Here is a 7,049-nt window from a genome sequence, read left to right as displayed (position 1 = left end):
AATTTCGCTTAAAATAGTTGTCAGTTGAAAACAGCTTAATGAGTTACTTGTAAAATCATTGGACTTCTCTACAGAGATCCAAAACGCATTTACTACGTTTTTGCCTACATCTATACCAAAAGGATTCTCTGTATAAGTGGCCCTTTGAGAGTCCAGAATTGTCTCAAAAATAAAGAAAGAAAGAAAGAAAGAAAGAAAGAAAGAAAGAAAGAAAGAAAGAAAGAAAGAAAGCAGAATTTGGGGCTGTTGAGCATTCAGGAGTTCAGGAGTAAAGGCCTAACCACTGGAGTTTGGAGTTTGATCCCTAGAGTCCATTTTAAACTGAAAAGAGGAAACTGACTATAAAGTTGTCCCCTGACTTCATCCATACCCCATGGACCACTCCCAGCTCCCTCCTCTCACACTGACAATAAATATAAACAAACAAACATAACATAAAGAATAAAACACACACAAGCATATTAGAATTAGACCGGAACAGGTAATTTTAACAAAGCCATCCAAAGAACCCAGAACTATTAGTTGCACTATTTAATTGCCTTCGTGGGACATCATTAAAATTTCTTCCGCCAGTCACCCTTGGGATGGTCCAGTAGATGTAACGCAAGCATTCCAGTGAGCATCCCTGAAACCAGGCTTTCTGCCCACCCAGAAACTGAGCTGGCGGGCACAATGAGATCCGGTGGCAAGTGTCCCGCATCTGCTTTTCTGAGCCGAATCCACGTTCTGCCTCTACTGACAGTTACCAAGGTTCCCTCCACAACCCCAAAATGTGTAACTCTCCATCCCCGTATAGCGGACTCAGCCTTGGAGCCAGATCTCCCACGGTATTCCACTGTAGCATGCTTACTGCTGTGTGTGTTTAATTCCCTGGGACACAATCCGTTTTCCCCCACCAGGAATTCTCTCAGAAAACAGCTCACCCAGTTCCAAGCTTCATTTGTCTTTCCCCACGGGTCATTTATCACAGGGAGGTGGCTTGTGGAGGCAAATCCTGACTGCACGTCCGCAGGATCCTCTGTGTATAATCTCATGCCAGCGCTGAGCAAAGGAAATCTATTTGCGCTCCGTCTGAATATGAGCCAGTATAGAAACAGAAGAAATCCTGGCAGCGGGGGATAACACAAGCTCTATCGCTTTTTTGGAAGAGTCTTCTAATACTTAGTGAAGAGATATCACCTGATAGCACAGTTTACATAGGGACCTGCCATCTCCCTTCTACCAAAGACTTTCTTCCTATTGGAGCGGTAATTACCTTTTTTTAAAAAAAAAAAAAAATTATTTATTTATTATGTATACAATATTCTATCTGTGTGTATGTCTGCAGACCAGAAGAGGGCAGCAGATCTCATTACAGATGGTTGTGAGCCACCATGTGGTTGCTGGGAATTGAACTCATGACCTTTGGAAGAGCAGGCAATGCTTTTAACCACTGAGCCATCTCTCCAGCCCCTGTAATTACCTTTAAAAGAAAATAAAACACTTTTAAAAAAAAGATTGTAATTTCATCAGGGGCTGGAGAGATGGCTCGGTGGTTAAGAGCACTGGCTGCTCTTCCAGAGGACCCAGGTTCAATTCCCAGCACCCACATGGCAGCTCACACTTGTCTGTAATGGCAGTTCCAGGGGATCTGACGCCTTCACGCAGACATGCATACAAGCAAAATAACACCAAGGCACATAAAATACATTTAAATTATTTTTAAAAGAATTATAATTTCACCATTTCCCCCTTCCCTTTTGTCCCTCTAAACCCTTCCATATGCCACTCCTTTCTCTCTTTCAAATTTAAGGCCTCTTTTTAAACAACTAATTGTTGGTGGTGGTGGTAGTGGCAGAGGTGGGGTGTGAGTATGTATTCCAAAATACTTAAATACAACCTACTCAGTCTGTAAGGTGTTACTTACATGTATATGTTTTCAGGACTGACCATTTGGTATTGGATAACCAATTGGATTTGCTCTTCCTGGGAAAGACTATTTCTCCTGCTAATCTTAGCATTCCTTTGTGGTCTGTAGTTCTTTGTACAGGGTTGAGGTCTTGAGAGTTTTCCCCCATCCATACAGCATGTCTACTGATATCATCCTTCCTCAGCTCGTGTTCAGACAATAATGTTGATGAATCTTTATGGGTGTAGCTTCTGGCATTTCTAGGAGACACAACCTCACAACCAACTTCTTTTTCATCTGGCATTTACCATCTTTCTGTCCCTTCTCCCCAGTGATCCCTGAGCCTTGGGTAAAGGAGTTGTATTGTCGAGATATCAGTTAGAATGAGGCTCCACAACTCTGCATTTTGATTGGTCGTGACTTTCTGTAATGGTCTCCGTTGTTGCAAAGAAAAGTTACCTTAATGAAGGGTGAGGTTACACTTTTCTGTGGGGATACAGATGAGTAGTTAGGATGTAGCTGGGGATTGTGCTGGATTAGTAAAATGGTGGTTGTAGGTTCTCCTCCAAGATCCATGGCTTCTCTAGCCCTGGTAAGCTGGCTATGTCTCCAGTACAGGGATGATTTACCTCTTGCTAAGTAGGTCTTAAGTTCAATTAGAGAGTTGATGGTTACCACCAAGGTATATGTGGCACCACTGCATACTGAGTGTTATTGGGTCATGCCATGTGATTAAAAGGCATCACAGCTGGGTAGGACTTTGGCATATTGCATTGTGCTTTCTGGTACTACAACAGGACCCTAGACCTTTGTTGTAGGCAAAGTTTTCCCATCCCAGGAGCCACTTCCAAATTACCACATAGAGGCTTATAATAATTGTAACTGCTTGGTCAATAGCTCAGGCTTACTACTAACTAGCCTTAACATTTTAAATTAACCCATATTCTTCTTTACCCTCTGACATATGGAGGGAACTTTATTAACATGGGACATTCATTTTTCTTCTCCATACCTCCTCTCGACTCTTTAACTCCACCCTTCTTTCTCCCTGTGTCCGTTGGATCTCCCAGCCTATACCTTTTACCTGCCTATTAGTCAATGAGAGTAATACATATTCACAATGTACAAAAGAATTATTCTATAGCACTTAGTAGGACCCCAGACCCTAGCATAATTGATGCCATGATGAAAATACTAGTCAAGCCTTGGAACCCAGCATGTAGGCAGAAAACCTGCCCAAATGAGGTCAAAGACCTAATCCATCAAAGTCCACAGTTCTAGGAAAGTCCCCAAATGTGCTTGTCTTGGATTTTGGCTTCTGTAGTTCCATTTCTGGGTAACTGTTCTTGTTAACTGGGGTGTGGCAAACCAGAATGTGATTTTTGTGCTTGAAAGTTCACCCTGAGAAAAGCTCAAGGCTATACTCAGGTCCTAAACAACCATTATAGTCACCAGCCAGCTAATAAAGACTTTTTATGGATTTGAACCCATGTCCAAATGATCTTCTCTGGTAGATACCGTACAACAGTACCATGAAAGCTTGTTCTCAGGAAGAGGCTTTCAGGTCAATTCCAGCTCAGGGGCTCCTGGGTCCTGTGTCTGAAATGCATGGTGTCTTCAGTAGTAAGAACTTCGGTTCCACCTCCTGTTGGGGAAGGGAGCAACCAAGGGAAATAGCAACAGCCTGCAATGTTTTGGGGGGTGTCTCTTGGACAATCCTAACAACTAGGCTTGTTGTTGGAGGTTTTGTTAGATTTCCTATGACTCTTGGAGAGAGCACTGTCAGCCCAGATGGGAAAATTTAATTTAAAATTTATGTATATGTATACATTGACTTGCCAGGCGGTGATGGAGCACACCTTTAATCCCAGCGCTTGGGAGGTAGAGACATGTGGATCTCTGTGAGTTGGAGGCCAGCCTGGTCTGCAGAGCAAGTTCCAGGACAGGCTCCAAAGCTACAGAGAAACCCTGTCTCAAAGAAAAAAAAAAGTATACATGGACTTATATGTTTATAGATATGTTAAGTACACAGTCATTAATATGATTCCTTATGACCTTTTCAGACATCATTAGCGTTGATGTTTACCCACATCTCTCGTTCATCTGCATTTATCTCTCCCTTCCTAGCTAAAGCTCCTCCCACTTTTCCTGTTTCCCCTTTCAGATCACTTGTACCCTGCTATCCCTCTCTCTGTTGAAGAGCTATAACTATCTTACAGAAACCAGGATGAGAAAGCCAGTCCCAAATGTAGACATTTTCATACATCCATTGCCGAGCCCTTCTCCACTCTCTCTGCCCTACCAGTATAGTAAGTATGGTTGGCGGGATAGTGGAATCCATTTATATTAACTCTGGGATATAGATTCATTTTCATTCATTCAGCAAATGAATGTCCTCCATATAGCAGACACAATGAGGAGCAAGTCCGCATTATTGAAACGAAAACAATTTTGATTTTGAAAAGCCCTTATGCACCACCATGATGTCCACATTGATTTCTGACTTTCAACTCTTAGGGATAATCCATACGCAAGATTGGAATTGGGTTAAAAATGCACAGAGCAGCAAGTGAAAATTAGCAGACATGACAGCAAGCCAGCACGGGCGACAAATGCTGGGAAGCAGGAGGGAGGGACAATTATTTGTGGGACAGGGTAGGGATGAAGAGATCGTCTAGAAGGAGCAGAGGATAAACACAGAAAGACTTCCGAGAGGTCAGCCGTGGACACCCGCCTCTTATCTGGGCCATTGCTGCACTCTCTCAACTTCTGCCTCTTGCCCCGTTGCTCTTCTCATGTGGTCACATTACGCTTTGGCATCACAACCTCAGAACAGCCAGAACAATGTAAATGGTAGGAATCCCACTTTCTTCTCCTAAAGAATATACAGATATGCGTGACTGGTTTTGTCAGAACCAGGAAGAGGAAGTGTACAAGATTTCTAGAAGAGGTGCAAAGGAAGAAATAGCTTCCTGCATTCTTTAGACATTGTTTGGATTAGTTTGTCTTATTTATTTATTTATTTATTTTCCTTGGGGCATCATATTGTGAGGAAAAGATTTCTTTTTACTACTCAAATACTGGAATTTTCTGTGACTAGCAATTTAACACGCAAACATACTACAGCCCACAGAGGACATACAAATAGTGGTTTAGCTCTACTAAATGGAAGGGGGAAAGGAGGGCAAAGAAATGCAAACGAAGGTCAGTAGATAATACACATAGCATTGTTTTAAAAAGAAAAGAAGACTGGAAGTCTGGCAGACTGATGCAGTTCTCAGAAGAAACGGGAGCTTAAGGAGCTAGGCCTAAGGAGATGGCTCAGTTAGCAAGGGGCTTGCCACAGAAGCAGGACAACTCAAGTTTAGCTCCCAGGGCCCATCAGGCACAGTAGCAGGTTCTTGTAAAACCAGCTCTGGGAGGGTAAACAGAGGGATCTGGGAGCCAGCTGCCCAGCCTGCCTAGCCTGTGAGCTCTGGGCTAGTAAGAAACCCTGCCTCATAGGACAGGACAGCAGGGATAACGCCCAAGGTCTGCCTTCCTGCACGAGCACACATACCTATACACACACACACACACACACACACCAACTCCCGAGTGCTGGGATTAAACATTTAGCTAAATGTTTCTTTTCACTACAAGTCCTTTATAATTTTGTAATTTTAAAACCATATACAGGTATTATTTTGATAAAAGTTTTAACTTTAAAGTAAAATAAATTCAAATTTTGAATAAATTAATCCTTTTCTGGAGATACTAGAGAAAACAGGATTTTTTTTTTTTCCTTCGCTCAGAGAAATCAGCAAGTTCAGAGAAGCGCTTTTCACCCAGGCAGCGTTCCAAGGGCCTTGGTGCTTTTCCACGGCATTATTGTTTTCTTTCCCCACAGCTGTGGATTAGGCTTTTGGCAGCAGAAATGTTGAAAATCGGGGAGATAAGGAAACTTGGAGGACAGAAAAACAGCAAACTCCCCAACTACACTCCAAGTAGTTTTCTGCTCCCCCCACCCCCCACCGCCCAAAACGACGCGGATGACACGGACCCCCTGGTTCCTCTCTGGTGAAACAGGGCTAGCAGCGCTCCAGGTGGAGAACCAGCCAGGTTGCCTGTGTCCCTCTGAAGTAAGACATCAGTTTTCTCCACCCTCATTTCATTCTTAAAGCACAAGAGAAAATTGCCCTGGTTCTCTCCCAGTTTCGTTGGGGGTATGAACTAAGGGCATGCTTCAAGCTGGGTCTTCCACACCTGCCTGACAGTCGCCACTAAAAGTCACTAATGGCCTGCAAGAGGCCACCAAGCTGCTTTTAGTCACACAGGGTCGCCCACATCAGCGTATCGGATGCTGCCAAACCAGGCAAGCAGAGCTAGCAGGCAAGATGTGGGAGGATTGCTCTATTCCTTCCTTCCCTGTGTCCAAGGTAAATAAATATTTTTTTTTGCAGTCTCGCTCTTAATGAAATCCTAGCACAATCCCAGTCACTAGGCCTTTGCCTTTAAGCTTCTTCCAGTACTAAATCAATAGATCAATCCACCAATAGATAAATATTATTTGCATATATATATATATATATATATATATATATATTTTTTTTTTTTTTTTTTGGTTATTTGAGATAGGGTTTCCCTATGTAGCTTTGGCTGTCCTGGAACTCACTTTGTAGACCAGGCTGGCCTCAAACTCCCCAATATCTGTCTGTCTCTGCCTCCCAAGTGTACCACCAATCTGGTTCATATTTCTTAAATATTAGGATTTTCTATAACATAATAGTGTATCCACCCAAGTACACTATATAGCCCTTGGAAGAATTAAAAAATGGTGATTTAGCTGTAGTGAAAGGAACAAGAAAAAAGTACAAGGAAATATAAGTCCCCATACACACACACATACTTTCTCTCTTATATATGAATTTTGTTTGTTTGTTTTGTTTTTTGTTTTTCGAGACAGGGTTTCTCTGTAGCTTTGGAGCCTGTCCTGGAACTAGCTCTTGTAGACCAGGCTGGCCTCGAACTTACAGAGATCAGCCTGCCTCTGCCTCCCGAGTGCTGGGATTAAAGGCGTGCGCCACCACCGCCTGGCTTATATATGAATTTTTAAAGAAGTTAAAGTAAATCCTAGCCACAATCTAAAACTCACCTATTACACTATTAAATATGCATCAAC

This window comes from Chionomys nivalis, chromosome 25 (genome assembly GCF_950005125.1).
Source record: "Chionomys nivalis chromosome 25, mChiNiv1.1, whole genome shotgun sequence".
Lineage (NCBI taxonomy): Eukaryota > Metazoa > Chordata > Mammalia > Rodentia > Cricetidae > Chionomys > Chionomys nivalis.
Note: the sequence above shows the minus strand (reverse complement) of the source record.